The 19,807-nt window shown below is 44.4% G+C and overlaps 1 protein-coding gene across 4 annotated transcripts in view; it reads right to left on the bottom strand.

Moving 5' to 3' along the window:
* Nckap5 (NCK associated protein 5) overlaps positions 1-19,807 on the bottom strand; it is an 843,848-nt gene that overhangs the window by 585,520 nt on the left and 238,521 nt on the right. The window contains exon 1 of one of the 4 annotated variants that reach the window (XM_057769612.1): positions 9,777-10,049. The exons of the other annotated variants lie outside the window; for them this stretch is intronic. The gene's annotated coding sequence lies outside the window, so the exon portion shown is untranslated. Of the gene's footprint in view, positions 1-9,776; positions 10,050-19,807 lie in introns of those variants that run through there. 4 annotated transcript variants of the gene reach the window in all.

The following is a 19,807-nucleotide window of genomic DNA, read 5'->3' as shown; positions in this document are numbered from 1 at the left end:
TGGCCAGTGAGAGATACCATCTCAAAAACAGGATACAGGCAGCAACTGAGGATGGAGAATTGAGGCTGCTTTCTGAGCTCTAAGCAACATGGACACATGGCATGCTCATAGACACATGTGCACCTATACCACACACACACACACACACACACATGCACACAAACCAGGAACCTCAGCTCTAGGGAGAAAGATAGAATTGGAGACAGGTGCTGGCATCTCCAGCCCAAATTCCAACACTGCCTTCCCAGCTATCCTTAGTAAACCCATCTGTACTTCTTAAGCCTTTGTTCCTTAATGTCTAAAATATGAGAACCAGACCAAAGATCCTGGTGAGCCGGACTGCTGCTTTACCCATAGCTTCTGTGTACAGCTGGGTAATCCACAGGTTCACAGCGATGTTCCTTAGCCTACATATCCAGCCCGACTGCACACCCACACTCACTGCTCCGTCACTTCCTCCATCAAATCCACAGAGCCAACCTGGTCCTCAGCAATGACTGTCCTTTCACCCTTCCTAATTTCAGCTCCCAAGTTTCTCTAGGCTGACGGACAACACATTCCTCTCCTCACTGCTAAGTTTGAGGCTGGTGGTGGTCACAGAGCACAGGCTTTCTCCTCCTCCCTCTCTCCCTCCTCTCTCCTTACCCCCTTAGGCTCCCACCTGTTCCTTTCCCCTCTCCCCTATTTCACTCTCCCCCTCCTCCCTTTCTCTCTCCTCTTTCTCTCTCTTTTTTTCCTCCCTTCCTCTTGCTCCTCCCCTCCTTCTCTTGCTTCCCTCCCTCTTTCTCTTTTACTTTCTCATCCTCCTCTCTTACTTCCCCCTCCTTCTCTTCCCCTCTTCCCTCCCTCTTTCACTTTCTTCTTTCCCTCTTTCCCCTCTTCCCTCTCTCCCCCTGTCTTTCCCTCCTCCCTCCCTCCCCCTTTACTTGGAATAGGCCTCCAAATACACTTGTCCTAGCCTACAGTTCATCTTTCAAGGACTCACCTCCCCTCATCCACTGTCCATATATTATCTGCTATTATTTATTCGCATTCATTAAAATAATAACGTCATAATTCTGCCTCCCTTCTCCTGCATCCCAGATACCTGCATCCTAATCCTGAGCTCCTACGGGTTTGCAGCCTCACACAGAAAGACAGGATTGATTGAAGAATCCCAGAACAGAGATTATTATGGGTTACCTGGGTTGGCTTGAACTCCTCAGTGGGATCTTTAGAGGGAACTCAGAAGAGTTCCAGTCACAGAAGCTGTTCAGACAGAGGCATGGTATGATGGCCACTATCGCTGGAAGGGTCACACACCAACACCCTTGAGCGGTCTTTCAACTGTGGGAAAGGCTCCTGTGTCCCTGAGCCTTCAAAGAATGCAGCTCTGCCCACAACTTGATGCTTGGACTTCTGATTTCGAGAAGTGAGATAACACAAATGTGTTTGGTCTGAGGAGCTCAATTTGCAACAAATTGCTAGAACTGGAACTGGAAGATCCCTTGCCCTCTCAGAATGTTCTGTATACTCCCACCCCCGCCTTTCTTCATCTTTCTCCATTCCTTCCCAGCAAATCTTCAGGGAAGACCTCTGTAACCAGTAAAAAATCTGGAGCAGTCAGACACTATCTCCATGTGGGCTCAGCCCTAAATGGGACATCTACATCACATCTCCCTCCCACCACTGCGGAGGAGGAGGAGGGGGACAAAGTTTGTAGAGGCGGAATGTGGGAAGGACCGCTGCTGTTACACAGTGTCTTCTGAACACATGCACCTTGCACATGTGCGCTCACAGGGGATGCTGTCACCTGCTCGAGAGCTGTATGAAATCAAGCGAGTTGCCATTCTGGCACAGATGATGAGACACGAAAGCACTCGTAAGACCCCACTCCTAAATGAGGAGCTATTGACAGCTGACGGCTACTGAGGAAAGGAAGTGTCAGCTTTCATCACAGGTGTGGCTCCTGGAAAGTCAACCACGCTGCAGTGGATGGCCCTACACCCAGGTACAGACCAGGAGCACTAATTAGACTCAATGGGTTAAAAAAAAGACATGAAGTTGGAAAAGGAGTCCAGGGACAGGTCTTGGAGCAGTTGATAGAAGGGACTGTATATAGACATATATATATATATATATATATATATATATATATATAGTATATAAATGATCAAATATATATGAAATTGTCAAAAAATAGAAATTTATAATTTTTTTTCTAACCACTGAGCAGTACTTCAAGGGAGAAGTGAAAGCAGAGAATTATTTCATGGAAATTGAGGAAGCAGTCACTGAAGCCAGCTGCCAGGGCCTGAGCCCAGCAGGGCCTTGACCCAGGACAGAAGCAGCTGGCCAAAAGCCCAAATCCAAGCAAGCAGGAACAGGCAGGGCAGGGTGACCAAGTCACAGTGGCCACTGTGGATCTCTTGATGGCTGAACCCCGTGCCTTACTTATCCCTGGAACCCACCATGCCAACAGCCTGGGCATCAACAGCACTTCAGGCATGTTAGAAACTGTACCAGGCTTGCCAGCTGAAACACAAGGGGCAACTGAGGTCACAGACACAGACTCCCTGAAGACCAAGGACGGATCTACTGGGGACTTCCTCAGTGGAAAAGCATCAAAGCGAAAACAAATTCTCTCACACTGACTTTTAGAAGCCTTGATCTGCTCCTAGTCAAAACTGGCATATGTACGTGGTCTCTCACACTGTTTTGTGTGTGTTTGTGTGTATGTGTGAATGCAAGTACACGTGTTCATATTTGGAAACCAGAGGTCAACCTCAGGTATGTGTGTGTGTGTAAATATGTATGTATTCACACCCACAGAGAGAGGGAAAGTGGTGTGTGTGTGTACATGTGCGAGTGGGTGAGCACACCCACGGTATGCACATGTAGTGGTCAGAGGTCCCTATCAGATGTCTTCACCAGCTGTTCTCCATCATGGCTGTCTGTTTCCTGAGACACTGTCTCCCACTGAGCCTGAAGCTAAGGCACACTGCTTATGCTGGAATGAGTGGCGAGGCAGCAAGCCCTCGGGCTCTGCCCCTCTCCTCCCTGACAGCCCAGGGTTGCAGGAATGGGCTGCTCCACCTGGGTGCTGAGGATCTGAACTGGAGTCCACAGGCTGGTGCTGCAAACCCTTTGCCCACTGAGCCATCTCCCCAGCCCTGAAACACGTATGCTTAATTTATCATTTTTAAAGGCCACTGCATTTTCATGAAATGAGACCAGACATGACACACATGTTGTCTATTTCAGCTTCATAAGCAACAGACTGCACTTTGTATGTTTGCGTAGTTCTCTGATATCCAGATTATAGGCTGTGAAACTATAAGGAAGCCTCCTACTGTCTATCCACAATCTACTAGATTATTTGATGGGCCTTGGGGCTAGGCAGTTGGCTCAGTGGGGAAATTTACTTGTTTGCAAGTATGAGGACCTGACAGCTACAATCCCGGTGTCATGCAGTGTAGACGGCAGATTACTAGGTCTTGCTAGCAAGAGCCTAGCCCCAGTTTCAGCAAGAGAGCTGGAATGTGATTGAGCAGGACACCTGATGGCTTGCCCTGGTCTCTGCACACGGACACAAAGGCGTGAGTGCACACACCATGACCATGTCTTCCAAAAACGAAAAGAACTAAAAAGAAATAAACGCAGCCACTCACATCTATGCTGATGCAGCCATGCCTGAGAGCAGGTCAGGAAGGAGAAATGCTGAGCTTCCATCTTCAACACGGGGACCTCTTCCCACCACAGCCAACCAGACACCATTGCAAGGACACCTGACAAGCCACACTCACGCTCCACAGCGCAGGAACTGTACGACTATAGGGGATTTGCAGGGGGCATTCCTGCTGGGAATTTGTCTCCTTTGGCCCCTAGTGGCACGTTTCTTCTGCCCTGTCACTGATTTAGGTCAGAGAGCACGCTCATTTTCCTACCCCTCTGTCGGAGTGAGTCCACTCACCACATTTTACACCACAGGTTTTCAAAGCCAAAGCAAACGACCTCTGAAAGCTGCCTCTCCATGCCAGCCTAAACGGGGTCAAGACTTCTAGGGACCTAGTGTACAATATCTACTAATGGAACCTGTGTCTTATCTGCTGCCTGTGGAAGCTGTGTCAGTGTCTGGAACCATCTGCTGAAACAGCCGTTGACCAAAGCTGATACCTCACCCCATACTGCTAAACAGATAGAGGGATCAGGGTGGGTCTCCCTAAGCCTCCACTACTTCAGGGTGAATGGGAAGCACAGACTAGGCTAGGTCCATTCATAACTATTGTCAGCTCTCTTATGGGATAATAACTCCAGAGTTTCAGGGCCAAGATGTCAATCTTACCAAAGCTGTCTCTCTACTGAAGGGAGCAAGGGTAAGAGCTCCTCCCAGACACCCAGGCCAACAATTTACAACTCATACAGAGAAAGCTCCACAAGTCTCAAAATCTCATCTGGGTTTGACTCTGTGGCTAAGAGCATATCTGTTAAGAAGTAGTGACGGGGGTGGGGTGGGGGGTGGACTCATTTTCAGGCCGAGGAGACTGATCTGTGGTGGAGCGCTTGCAGCACAGGAGAGCTGATTGAGTTCAGAATCTCAGGAGCCACAAAGTAGAGCAACGTCGGTCTGTGTTAAGCCAGTCTCTACCAGGAGTTAGAAATGCATTCATTCTTTTTCCCCCACTTTCAGGTATGCAAGCATGTTTTCATTTGTGTGGGCATATGGAAGGGGTTATGTCTGCATGTGAGGCATAACACTGATGTTAGGAACAGCATCCACCGCTCTTCCACTGTATTTATTGAGACAAGCTCAGAGCCCTCTGATGTGGCTAGTCTTGCTATCCAGTTTGCTCTGGGTCTTTGCTTTCCTTCCAGGGCTGTCACACCCACCCAGTATTTTTCATGTGAGTTCACACCTGTGCGGCAAGCACTTCAACCTCTGAGCTATCCCCCAAGCCACTGAGCGCAAGATTGTTGCTGCTGTAACGACTCCGTGCCCTCTCCCCAAGTGCAAGTGGCCCCAGTGTGATTGTCTCCTTCCTCTCACCTGGGAGGTGCGTACACCACTCGACCTCCCGTCATCCTCCTGCACCCATCTCTCTCTCTCACCAGATCCACACTCAGGACTTGGTATCATCAATGATCGTGTCCTTTGCCCCATCGAAACTGTAAGCTTTCCGAGTACATTTGTATGTGGTGAGGAACTATTTCTACATGTAGGCATGGTAGTATGAGTCATGAGTGTAGGTGTGTCTGCAGATACATGTGTGCAAGCAGAGAACAATGGTCAACTATGGGCGTTGTTCCTCAGCTGCTGTCCACTTTGTTGACTTTTTTGTTATTTTTAAATTTTTTTTGAGTTCCATACATGTGTGCAAAGTGTTTCACCCATATGAATTTCCCACATCCTCCCTCCTACTCCAACTGGATGCCCTCTTCACATGCTCTCCCACATATGAATATTACGGCTATAGTCAACAGCTTAAATCTGGTTAGATTTAAGGCCACCGTTGTGGTCTGAATAAGAACGGCTTATTCATATTATCCATAGGCTCATATAGTTGAACGTTTTGTCTTCAGGGAGTAACACCATGTGTGAGGAATTAGGAGGTGTGGCCTTGTTAGAGGAAGTACGTCATTGGAGGTGGGCTTTGAGGTTTCAAAAGCCCAAGACAGACTCACCTAGCCTCACTCTCTTTGCTTACACATCAGAATGTAGCTCTCAGTTACTTTTCCAGCACAATACTGCCTGCCACCATGCTCCCTGCCATGATGATCATGGACTAAGCCTCTGAAATGCAAGCAAGCCCCTAACTAAATGATCTCTTTAATAAGACTTGCCTTGGTCATGGTGTCTCTTCACAGCAATAGAGCAGTGATGAAGACAGCCCCTCCATGGAAGAAAACTCATGGCAAGTACTATAAATAAAGCCAAGAGTCCACAGCTCAGAGCTCTTAGGCCCTAGAAGAGAAACTATTGCTATTATTTTTCTAAAATGATAAGTATCAAACTATCTTCTTACCCGCAAACCCAGAGGTTAGAGCACTCCAAGTCCCCCCATTGAAGCTTCTTTATGCAGGGATGTGGAAAGCCTGTTCTAGCAGAGGACCTGAATTCACTTCCCAGCCCCCAAGCCATGCATCCCCAACTGCCCCAACACCAGCTCCAGGAGATCTGATGCCCACTTCTGCCTTCCAGAGGTACACACTTCCTTGTAATGGTGATGTCCTTGGGGTGCTGGAGGAGGTTCAGCTACAGAGTTATTTTATGAGAAGAATCATCTTATCTAGTACTAAGAGATGGCAAAACGACAAAGAAGACACAAAAAGGCCATACCCATGGCAGTTGATTTTCTTATGTGTTAGGAACTAGTTTAAGGTTTAAGTCCTTTGCTTATGTAACTTTTTAAACCCTTAACAACTTATAAAAGAGTATAAACTTTTTCGTATTTTATAGAAAAATCCCTCCCCAAATTACATTAATGGTAAATGACGGAAGGATTGGGGATGTAGTTTGGTTGGTTGGTAGTGTGCTTGCCCAACATGTAGGAGGCCCTGGGTTCCACCCTCACCAGTGCATAAAAACTGGGCATGGTGGTGCATGCCTGTAATTCCAGCACTGGAGAGATGGAGGGGGGTGTCAGAAGTTCAAAACCATCTGTAACTACAAAGCCAGTTTAGAGCCAGCCTAGGCTGCAGGAGATGCTGTTACAAAAACAAAAACAGTTTCTTGGTATAGCTAACATTCTTCATACCAGACAGCCCCTAGCAAGAAATTATTCTGCCCAAAATTGTTTTGTATAACACCATACAGAATAATACATAAGATTAGCTTGATATCCAATACCAACCAAAACTGTGACTTCAGGCTGGCATTCTAGAAATTATTTTTTGGAGGAAAGTTCTAAGGGATATTCACAGTACATTACAGAAGCTTGTCCTCTATTGAAGGAGCCTAGAGAAAGGACAAACCAAAGGTGGGCTTCTGTCCACCCTTCATATGTTATAAAAGAGCACAAACTGCCGGTGAGCTGTCCTCTGGTTTTAAAGTAATGGGTAAACATGATGGAAACCTTGTTCTTTTTCAAGGCTCAGGGAGGTACACAACTCCCCCTGCTTTATGTCCAAGTAGAGAAAACTGCTCCATGACTGACGTAAAGAGATGCTAGAAACTGAAGGATATCCCAGAATGCTTTGTAGCTGGAGGGCTGCATCACTCTCTACTCATTTTCTTAATTTAAGAATCCTAGCAACCCCTGCTAACACTTTCATCTAAATTTGAATCCTAGGCCAAGGAGAGTCCAGAGCCCCAGGAAGCTGTGTCCTGCAAGAACTAGTACTTCCTGGGTCACCAGTGCACAGGATGGAGTGTCCTGTGCACACAACATGCACACTTGGTTTGGGTTTGTGCTCGTCTGCTTCCTTCCTCAAGTTGCAGTTGGGGAACTGAGCTCAGGAGCTGTTTCTGCTGGGTTTATTCTATGCATTTAAAACTGCATCAGCTACCCGTTTAATTTCCAGTGTTCGCCTTCTCTTTGGTTAAGCAGGATTGGCGGACATTACTGGGCCCTTTCTGAGGAATCCTTACTATTTAAAATTCCTGCTGCAGGGATTAAAGAGATAAAGCCCGAGGAAGCCCTTTGTAGACTGTAAAGTCCTAACCAAATGGACGATGCCGCTATGATACTCACCATCAGAGCTGCACCCAGCTTTGCTGGTGACTTCAAAACCATTTGGAACCCCTCCCTGCTTCCTGCCCACCCAAAGGGTCCACACTGGTGCCAAGTTTTGGAAATCCCTTCCAGGAAGTTTTCTTTGATACAAATAAATGAATGATTCAAAAATACCACAAGGGTTTCCAAAGCAACATGCACACAAGGAAAAATAAAATAGAAGCTAAATCTGATGGTTTAGATAATGAAAAGATTCTGCCAAAAATAGTATAGAGCTGGAAAGAGGTGAAGAATGAGATACTCTTCTAAAGATAGCTTCAGCAAGAATGAAGCCCCTCTGCACACACTTCAGGGAGAGGAGGACAACGGGTCAAGGATTTACCCCAGTCCAGAAAACCTGTTCTCTGCTGCCACACAGAGGGGCGCTGTGGTTTGGGTTTAGAATGAAAGCCACAAACGGTAGCATTAAAAGGTTGTTTTCTTTTTTTTATCCCTAAGGATACTTCCTAGGACTAGAAAGGTTCACCTCAGTGTCTCAAGAGGAAGGAGTTACAGGGTGAGAGAGGGCGTGGACGAAAGAAGAGGTGATAAGAAGACTAAAGCACTTCCTGGAAAGGCTGAGGACTAAAGTGTCCTCAGAATCCTTATAAAAAGCCAAGCATCCTGTGACCCTGGTGACAGGGAAAGGGTAGGCTGGGACAGGCCAGGCGAGCACTTACAGCAAGGATCTCATCTGACCTCAATTCCACCTGTGTTCTCCTGCACACACAGACACAAAAAGGAAGTAAAGAAGAGCTTACAGGTATGAAACTTACTTCTACAAAATTATCTTGTAAACATTTACAAGAATAGTTCCTCCAGATACTGCTGTAAGGGAGATCTGTTTTGGAAATAGGTTTAGGAGGGGGAGAACAAAAATTAAAGGCACTAGCAACAAGCCATGCATAAGGGCCTTGTTTATTTGAGCCAAATTGGCAAAGGCCACAAGGATCAAGGAAATTCCAGGTGGTCATCTGTGTTTAATGAGGATATCCCAACAGTCCCTTTCCTCTAAGGATTGAGGTGGGCGTGGGCATGGGTGTGGGCTCGAGGAGGGTCTGCCTCCCATGCCAGGCAGTATGCAACTCAGCTTCCCTCCAAAATGATATTGTATTTCTGCCCATCAATCAGAATTAAGAGGCTTATGAGGCATAGGCAGTTGCTGGTAGCAACAGGGCACACACTCAGATTCAGCTGGGCGGAGACTGCACTGAAGTGGGGAGCACCTGAAGGGTGAGAAAAAGGCCCTGAGCCTGACATACCAGGACAGGGACCTGAAGCATAAGAACAGAGCAAGAGGACAGGAAACCCTGTGGTCCCTCACCGGCTGCTGGGGCAAGGCTTTTGGTGGTGGTCCTGGTTGCTGACCTTAAAGTTCTCTTGTGCACCAGGACACTGACTTTCCAGGAGAGGAAACCATCAATGCAGCATCTTAGAAGGAAGAAGGGGCTGAGCCAGAGAGATAATTGACTGAAGGGGCACAGTGATGCCCAGTGTCCAAAATCAGCAGCCCTCTCCGCCCCAAATATTCTCCTATCTGATCATTATACTGGAGACCAGGCAACAGATGTATGAGATCCTGGATGCCTGGGAGGCCATGCTACTTAAGACCCACATCCTCCTCTCCACTTACCATTAAGAAAAGTCCACCAAGCAAGCAAGCCTGCGTGCTGGGAACACTGCGCACGTGTGCGTGTTTCCATGAGCGCTTCTAGCACAAAGCAAGGTCCCACAGGTGGAAAGGGAAGTGCCAGATGCGGGACTTGGGGAGCATAGGGATGGATGGTGAATGCTAAATCCGTGTACATCCTGCCTTGATTGTCCTGGAGCTGACATTCCGGGCAGAAAGATTCTTCAACTTAGTGCCACCTCCCAGAAATCCTACCCCACCTCCTCTGGGATTCTATAAACGATTCAGGGAGGGTGACGGTGTCATCAGCGACAGGGGGCAGAGGTGGACCAAGAAGGAACTGAATGTTTAAAAGAACCAGATCAGCAGGCACTAGAGGATACCCGGGGAAGGGAGAATAAGAAACAGCTCTGGGGACACGCCTGGGAGGGTGCAGGGAGCTGGCGTCCTCTTACCTGGCCTGCGGGGAACCATTTTGCAGGGGGCTCAGGTCGCGGTGGGGGCTGCCCGCCTTGGGGGACAGACCCTGCAGTGCCGTCACTTGGGGGGGAGCAAGGCGCTGGCCTGGAACCCCACAGTTGACAAACTTGCCATGTCAAGCCTGTCGGCGCGCGCGTGCTCCGCAGCCCAGGCACCTAGGCTTTTGTTGTGTCGCACGCCTCCCGTCCCCAGCTCGCGCCTGCCTCCCGGTGTCCCAGCACAATCTGGGCCACAGGACCTTTCTCTCTTGCTCCGCCTGGGGACCGCAGTGCCACTTCCCTGGGAATCTCGCGCTAAAGAGATGCCCCCCACCCCCCACCCCGAGCCCCAAGCCCGTGGTAAGCCAGGCAAGCAGCAGCAGCAGCAGCAGCAGCAGCAGCAGCAGCAGCAGCAGCAGCAGCAGCAGCAGGCACAGCGCACTCCTATGGGTCCGCTCTGGCCCTTGGGTTCCCACCCCCACCCTTTCCCTCCCCGCCCCGCCCCCCACTCAGAAGCTGCTCAGAATCCACCCTGTCAAATCCAGCCCATCTGGTGCTGTCACAATCAGTTTCAACCCAATGGTTCCACCAATCTCTGCCTGGAGTTAGAGTTGGGGACCCTCCTTGGAAGGGAGAAAGAAGGGATGCAGTGGAGAGGGGAGATGGACAGCTCTGAATGCCCAGAGAGGGGGCTTGAAGCTTTGACTGTCTGCCCCAAAGCAAGGAACTGAAAGGAGAAGTGGCTATATAGAAGGGGAAACCTTGCATTCACTTCCCAGTTTCCAGTAAAAAGAAGAAGGGGGGCGGGGATCCATTCCATCAGCCACTAGCTCCCTCTGCGCCCCCACTCCTAGTCCTGTCTGGGTGGAACAAATTTTTACTACTGAGCGAAGCAAACAGGTCCCCTAATCGTATCATGGAGCTGCCCCACAGGCTGGCACCCCTATTAAAGGGCTGTTAACTGGCAGGTAAGAGCTGGACCCAACAGCCACAGGTCTGGAGTCCGAAGTCATCCCCAAGTCCATTTGGAAGCAGAGCATATGTCAGAGGAAGGGCTGGGTATAGGTGGCGAATATGCCCACTGGTTGCCTTTTGCTGGCATTTCTGGAGCGAAAGGGAAATCCACTTGGGGCAAGAAAATGTTGGACTCAGTTGAGACTCATTTTGTCTTAAGAGAATTCTCATAAATTTCCATTTTCTCATGAAAATGATACTTTCCAGGAAATGTTGTTTTATTAGCAAATAATGACTTTTAAGATGAGGATTTCACAAACCTAATAGTTTCTCCTTTTGGAGGAATGAGGTATTCTTTCCAATAACATCCTCTGTATTATACTTTAGTATAAGCACATAAATTTGTGCTGGCTGATAGACACGTGGATTACCCCAAGAGTTTTTTTTTCCCCCTTTTAAGTCTAATAAAAAATAATAGTATTCCCAGAGACACATAAAAAGTCATGAAGCATAAAAGAATCTAAGCAGAGGAATTATACCTCATTTTGTATATTTATTTCAAGTTCTGGGAAACATTCAATTACCTGGAATGACAAAGTTTGTCGGAGAAATCACTTGATGGGTAAAGAAATCACCAGTGGAAAAGTTGAAAAGAAAGAAAAATTAAGCCATTCATTGAAGTACAATAGCTAGGAAAAAAATAAATATACTTAACTGTGAAAATTGAATAGAGTTTTAAATTAATGTCCAGGTTATTCACTTGCTTGATACTGGACTGGGAAAATATGTGCACACTACATTAAGCACCCACCCACTTATCTGGGCACAGGCTGTGTCTTCTGCTCTTTTTATTATACCCCAGTGGTGCTTACCACGGTGCTATGCAACCCAGCGAATACTGCTGGCAAACATCATTCCAGAGCAAAGTGCATTTCCAGTGTGACCCTCTGAAACAGTGGACACTGTAAGTAAGTGATCGGCAAAGACTGGTTTCCTATTAAGCATATTTTCCTAATATTCCCTATTTTGAATCTTTGTGCATGTGCTTGTGTATGTATGATATACACGTGTGTACATATGTGAGAGTACAGGAGCATACGCCATTAAGTGTGTATGGAGGGGAGAGGAGAGACTGAGGTATCATATCGATTCTTGCCTTCCCATCTTGTTTGCAAGAGGGTCTCTGTTGTTCATTACTGTGTGCACCAGGCCAGCTTGCCCATGAGCTTTCAGGGTCTCTCCTGTCTCTGCCTCCCATCTTGCTGGGATTACAGATTGCACTTGGATTATACCTGTGCGTGAGAGCACACACACACACACACACACACGTGCACACACACTCTAATCTTGTGTAGCTTATATTCGGGAGAAGAGGGTGTTCACAAGGAAATAACAGAGGTACTTACGTTCTGCTAGAAGGGAGGAGAACCATGGAGAAAGAAATGTAGGTGAGCAACACACTCCAGAGTGGGCAGCAGAGGCTGTGGGTAAGCAGGAGTTTTCACCCATGCTGACAGCTAACTAGGAACAGCTTAGGAACATCACTACTCTGCCCGCAATGAAATTACTGATCCAAATCGACACACGCAAAAGACATTAAGCAAAACAGTGGAGGGGTACACTGTTCAAATCCCACCATCATCATTGCCTCATCGTTTTTTGTCAACTGCAAGGGAGATGGTTACACTAGACAAGGAAGGAATCTTACCTGCTACGTAGATGGATATGAGAAGAACATAGAAAAAAATTCTAATGGGGGGAGGTAGAACCATGTTCAAGTGTCAGTAAGATGTGTCAGTGGGTGAAGGCACTTGCTACCAAAACTGAGGACCTAAGTTTGATCGCTGAGACCTGACCCCTGAAAGCTGACCTCTGACCTGGCAGATGGGCCTTGCCAAACATCCATGCACATATATACATACAGAGGGGAGGGGCAGGGAGGGGGAGAAAGGTTAGGCAAACCTTACATTTAATTTATCTAAGCAGGACTATTGTACTAACTTCTTCTTATGGAGAAGCAAGCAGGGAGAGAGAGAGAGAAAGAGAGAGGGAGAGAGAGAGAGAGAGAGAGAGAGAGAGAGAGAGAGAGGGAGGGAGGGAGGGAGGGAGGGAGGGAGGGAGGGAGGGAGAGAGAGAGAGAGAGAGAGCAGACACAGCACAGAGGCATGGACAGGACTCAGAAGGTCCCAGCCTTGTCAACTCTGTATCTTGAGGTGAAATAGGCAGATGCATCTATGTAGATGGAGGGATCTGCTGTAACCAAGGGCAACTGAAGGGGGCGGGTCTTCCTGAAAAACAGACAACTATGAAGTATATTTTGGGAACAAGTAACAATTCTAAATAAGACTAGAGATGTATAACATGAGGTTTTAATTTTACTAGGGAACAAAAATATTATGATTATAAATTAAATGGCCCTTATCTTCCGAGGCCATAAGTAATTGTGTCTACTACTCATTTTGGAAAATGTATGTAAATCAAAAATGTTAACTTGGAGAATGTTTTCTCTTGAAGTTTTTGATTGGATGCGAATCTACCTACACATCAGACATGGCATGGTATTCAACCAACAGATACACCAATGGAATCATGCAATCCACAACAACATATTCATGAATATACATTTGATTATGTTAACAAATGTTAAACATTTGTTGATTTTAAGCTGTGGGAAGAACAGCATCCTATTAATCTGGTCTTCCAATTTTTCTGTACATTTGAGAATTTTCTCAAAAAAGCTAAGAAAAATACACTAATAAAAAGGAATCAATAACTACTCATAAGAAAGTTAAAAACATCTAACCAACCTGTCTTCAAATACCAATTTTAGATGGAAATACAGTAGATACCGAGGAAAATTAATAATTTCAATGTATACTCTATAAGTCAAACAAAGCTGAAAATTAATGCTTAAATCTCAAGGCAAATTTCTAAAGAGAATACTTGAACAGAGAAAAAAGAAAAAAAATCAGTCTAATAAAGAAGAACATGAGGCACTGATTCAGGATCGATCAAACACATCGAGTTAAATAAATTTCACTAAGTGAAATCAATATGCAAGGAATACAAGAAGACCACAAAATTAAAGCTATAACATAGTTTTTAAAATATTAAAACTATTTCAGAATGAACAACTTGATGACATAAATCTAAAAACAGGTTGTGAGCATTATCATCCTAAAATGAAAATGTAATTAGCCCCATCGCATGAGCACATAACCTTGAAGAATGAAACAGACTGAGTTGCTGATTTAAAATCCCTGCTCCTGGGAAGGCAGGCTCTGCCTGCCCCTGAATGACACAGTCTCAAGTTATTTGGGCTGGAGAAAGAGAAATACCCTGGCCCTTAAACTACTACTAAACCCAGCACCCTAACCCATGCAAAACAGGGCACTCCCAAGGCTCCTCACCTGTTCCTCAGCAACAGAAAGGAAAACATTCTACTTCCTTTAGGGTGTATTTTTATTTTATGCGCACAATATTTGTCTGCATATGTATATGTGTACCTCATTCATGTCTAGTACCCAAGGGGGCCAGAAGAGGGCATAGATCTCCAGGAACTGGAATCATAGACAATTATGAGTCACTATGTGGGTGCTGAGAATCAAATCTGTGTCCTCAGCAAGGGCAGCCATTGACCTTAGCCACTATACTTATTTCTTTTATTAATCAAGCACAAGTAACAATTTAACCCAATATCTAGGAATGATAATTACAGGTTGACATCCATGTGAAAGGAAGAGCAGAACAGTGTAGCTGCATTTCAACCACACTGTAGGAAAGTGGTATTCAATCCAGGAGCACATGTTTTGCTTCTGTTCATCAATCCATTGGTATAATAGGCCATATTAATAACTCAAATGAAAAATGAATTGTTCTCTGCATAAACATGTGAAATGTTGAAAAAATTTAACACTCAAATGAAAATACAAGAAGATAGGAGTGTGTGTATGTTTTCTTAACGTGGTTCATATTAAAGTTCATTCACACACACATACACAAACACACACAAACACACAGACCCCAGCACCTCACTCACACAGGGACACACTTGGCACATTTGACTCAATCACAGATAAGTCCAAGGTTCTCCCAAATTTTATAAGTAGGGAATATTTTATTAGAACCAGAGTAAATGAGTTATACCAGACAAAAGAATAGAAATGGAAGAAATATAAAAACTCTTTTCAGAGGAGGTACTAGCATGCCGGGAAAAATGGCGTAAAATCAGCGGTGAAATCAACTCAGTGAAATTTAGAGTTGAAAAATTTAAACTACGAAAGTCTTTAGGCATCCTCGCTAACACCAATGGATATGGTCTTAAGGTTTGCTTTTAGCAAACATTTTCACTATCCACAGAGAACACAAAATAACTAGGAAAAATTCTGAGTAGAAATGCATAAAACCAGGGAGGAGCGCAAAGATCAAATTCCAGCTTGGCACAATAGGAGATGTCCGTTGGCACCTTATAGAGTGGCTCCACATGAGGGTGGTATCCCTTCCAAGTCACTATGGAAAGTCAACCCCGTTACAACAGAAATAACGGCAAGGCCAGTGGGATGGCTCAGGTGGGGAGGGTCCTTGCTGCCAAGTCAGGTGCATCCCTGCAGCAGGAACATTAGGAGGACCCTGGAGAACACTAGCCAGCCAGGCTCACTGAAAGGGTAAACACCAGTTCAAGGAGACACCTGACTCCCAGAGTTGACCTCTGGCTTCACACACTCATGTGCAAGAGCATGCACTCCTTCACACACATATACTTGTACAACACAGACACACTCAAAAATGATAAATAAAATAAAAATAAAAGAATGAGCATCTTCATTGACAACCTAATGAAAAGTGATTCTTGGGACTGGAAAGAACTCAGTAAGAGCACTCAGAGGACCTGAATTCAGTTCCCAGCACCTACATCAGATAGGTCACAAACACCTATATCTCCAGCTTGAGGTGATCCAATGCCCTCTTCTTCCTTCCATGAGAACTGCACACACAGGACATGCATGTATAAACATAATTAAAAATAAGGGCCAAGCGGTGGCACATGCCTTTAATCCCAGCACTTGGGAGGCAGAGGCTGACAGATCTCAGTGAGTTTGAGGCCAGCCTGGTCTACAAAATGAGTTCTAGGACAGCCAAGACTGTTGCACAGAGAAACACTGTCAACAGAAAGAAAGAAAGAAAGAAAGAAAGAAAGAAAGAAAGAAAGAAAGAAAGAAAGAAAGAAAGAAAGAAAGAAAGAAAGAAAGAAAAGAAAAGAAAAAAGATACCTTCGTAAAAAGCTATTCCTTTGTTTTCAATGACACATTAGAAACAAAGATGAAACCACTGCTGATTTCTACCGTCCTTTGGTTGTTCAAGACGCTCTACCAAGTGGTTCCTCACAGAGTCACAAACCAAACCAAGAAGGACATTTTCCAAAATACCAACAAAACTCAGTAACAGGAACCAATGTCTCAAGCAGCAGTTATGATGGAATTCTATCATAAATAGGATAAGAAGGTCAAGCTAGACGGCTGTGTATGTGAAACAGCTTGCTGGCAAGCATGAGAACCGGAGTTCAAATCCCAGGGTCCACATGGTGAAAGAGATTCCCACAAGTTTTCCTCTGACCTCCACACAGTGCTATGCCATGTGTGTACTCATACACACATATATAAAATAAACAAACAAATGGCAAAAAAAAGTTAAAACAAATTTTCATAGGTCACTATAGACCTTCCTTTAATAAGTCAGAAAATTACATACGGACTCAAATGTTGTGAATGTGGTACTTTAACTCAAGCTGTTGGTTAAACACTAATATTCAGACAGAATAAACTCACCTTTACTTTCCAGGAATTCTCTTTTGTTCTGGTTTTACAGCTCACCTCTAAATATTAGAAGGTAAAGGGTCACCCACTTTGCAGTCTTTGCTGGGCAGCTTCTATTCTGTCCTGACCGAGGACAAATGAGCAAGCATTTGCAGGTACAGCAGAAGAAAGCATTCTCCTACAGCAAGTGCCAAGGGGATTGTTAACTTGGATATCTCCTGCATGGCTGTTGAATGTGCTCTCTCGTGATTATGGCTATCTTTGTTTCGTCACAGCTACTCTTTCCTAGGGAATTTGATTTTGTGGGGAGCTAAGTCTATAGCTGTGACTTAGGCCTTCTGCCTTCAGCATAGCCGGGAGCAGGATTCCACTCAACTCCCCACATGCCGCAGCCTTAGCTGGGGGAGACCACTGACTTATAGTTTTACTGTTTAGAATGAAATTAAAAATACAATGTAATTAATTAGTTATCCTCCCAGGCCTTGTTATCCTCCCGGAATTTGGTAACAAATTGAAAACATACCCAGTTCACCATCTTTCTGTTCTTAATCCTTTTAAATTATTTTTGTGTGTATTAGAGTGTTTTTTCTGAACATATATATGTATGGGTACCATGCACATGCCTGCGTCCCAAGGAACCAGAATAGGCATAGGATCACCTGTAACTTGAGTTATGGGTGATTGTGAGCTATGGGGTGCTAAGAACAAAACCTGGGTCCTCAGTAAGATAAAATGTGCTCTTAAATCTAAACAGAGAAGAGTCTCCAGTCCAGTTACTAATTCTTAAATATAATGTCTGTTTATCAATATTATTTTAGTTATCATTTGTGTATACCTCTGTGTGTGTGTGTCTTTACACAATGGAGGGGATAGATGTGCATCTATGTGGAGGCTAGAGTTGTCTTCACCTTAATTTTGAGATAGGTCTCTCTTTGAACCTGTAGTTCACCAAGACGGTCCGCCTCCCAGTGCTGGGATGAAGGCAACCAATTTGGCTTGCATACATGGATCCTGGAGGGATCAATCTCAGGTCCTCATGCCTGTGCAGACAAGCACTTTATTAACATATGCCAAGCCCAACCATCATTTACTCATCAAATAGTATATGAAAAGTTATGTTAAGCTAGGTTAATAATTAAGAAGCTTACAGTCCCTAAGCAAAAAATTTTCATGGCCTCAGTTTTCAGTAACATTACTAACAGTTAGCTTTAATTGATAACTTGACAAGCCTGGACTCACATAATGTAAAAGATTCTCAAGGGAGTAATTGGGATTTTTATTGATTTTATTGAGCTATACATTTTTCTCTGCTCCCCCCCTCCCTCTCACCTCCCCTTCAACCCTCTCCTATGGTCCCCATGCTCAGAAAATCTTGGCTTTTTCTACTTCCCATATAGATTACATCAATGTATGTGTCTCTTAGGGTCCTCGCTGTAGTCTAGGTTCTTAGGGATTCTGAATTGTAGGCTGGTTTTCTTTGCTTTATGTCTAAAAGCCACTTATGAGTGAGTACATATGGTATTTATGATTCTGGGTCTAGGTTACCTCACTCAATGTGATGTTTTCTAGATCCATCCATTTGCCCGCAAATTTCAAGATGTCATCATTTTCTTCTGTTGTGTAGTACTCCATTGTGCAAATGTACCACATTTTCCTTATCGGTGGAGGGGCATTTAGTTTGTTTCCAGATGCTGGCTATGACAAACAATGCTGGTATGAACATAGTTGAGAAAATGTACTTATGGTACAATTGAGCATCCTTTGGATATATACCCAAAAGAGGTATTGCTGGGCCTTGAGGAAGGTCATTTCCTAATACTCGGAGAAATTGCCATACTGACATCCAAAGGGGTTGTACCAGCTTGCACTCCCACCAGCAATGCAGGAGTGTTCCCTTTACCCAACAACCTCTCCAGCATAAGTTGTCGTAAGTGTTTTTGATCTTGGACATTCTTACAGATGTAAGATGGAGTCTCAGAATTGTTTTGATTTGCATTTTTCGTGGCTAAGGATGTTGAGCATTTCCTTAAGTGTTTTTTAGCCATTTTAGATTCCTCTGTTTAGAGTTCTCTGTTTAGGTCTGTACTACATTTTTTTATTGAATTATTTGTCCTTTTGCTGACAAATTTCTTGTATTCTTTGTATATTTTGGAAATCAGTCCTCTGTCTGATGTGGGGTTAATGAAGATCTTTTCCCATTCTGTAGGTTGTCATTTTGTCTTGTTGACTGTGCCCTTTGCTTTACAGAAGCTTTTTAGTTTCAGGTGGTTCCATTTATCAATTGTTTCTCAAATAACAAACTCTTTATCTCATTGATTCTTTGTATTGTTTTCTTTGGTTCTATTTTGTTGATCATCACTCAATTTGATTATTTCCTGCTGTTTAGTCCTCCTGGGACTTCTTTTGCTCTAGAGTTTTCAAATGTTCTCTTAATTAATTAATGTGGGATTTTTCCAGCTTCTTTATGTAGGCATTTTGTGCTATGAACTTTCCTCTTAACACTGATTTCATTGTGTCCCGTTAATCTGGGTATGTTGTGTGGTCATTTTCATTGAACTTTAGAAAGTGTTTAATTTCTCCCTTTATTTCTTCCTTGACCCATTGATGATTCAGGAGAGCATTGTTTAATTTTCATGTGTTTGTGAGCTTTCTGGAATTAGTGTTGCTGTTGAATTCTAATTTTAAGCCATGGTGATCTGATAAAATACATGATGTTATTCCAAATTTTTTGTTATCTGTTGTTACCTAGTATGTGATCAATTTTTGAGAAGGTTCCATGAGGTGCTGAGAAGAAGGTATATTCTTTTATGTTTAAATGGAATATTCTATAGATACCTATTAAGTCCATTTGAGTCATAATATCTGTTAGTTCCCTTATTTCTCCATTTATTTTTTGTCTGATTGACCTGTCCAGTGGTGAGAGTGGGGTGTTGAAGTTTCCCTTTATTAGTGTGTGAGCTTTAATGTGTATTTAAGCTTTAGAAGTGTTTCTTTTACATATGAGGGTGCCCTTGATTTGGGGCATAGATGTTCAGTATTGAGATTTCCTCTTGATGTATTTTTCTGTGACTAATATGAAAATTTCACAAAGTCATCCTCTGACCTCAATATGTACAAGTACACACTCAGGAGCACGTGTATTCACGCTCAAAAGTCCTGACAGTATGTCCAGGTTATGTCTACAACATGTATTTGGAACAGACATGAACTTTGTGTCTACATTCAGATCCTATCCCCAACATATCTTGTTTTATATATACA

The sequence above is a fragment of the Chionomys nivalis genome, chromosome 5 (genome assembly GCF_950005125.1).
Source record: "Chionomys nivalis chromosome 5, mChiNiv1.1, whole genome shotgun sequence".
NCBI classification, from domain to species: Eukaryota; Metazoa; Chordata; class Mammalia; order Rodentia; family Cricetidae; genus Chionomys; species Chionomys nivalis.
This window is presented reverse-complemented; position numbering and strand designations above follow the sequence as displayed.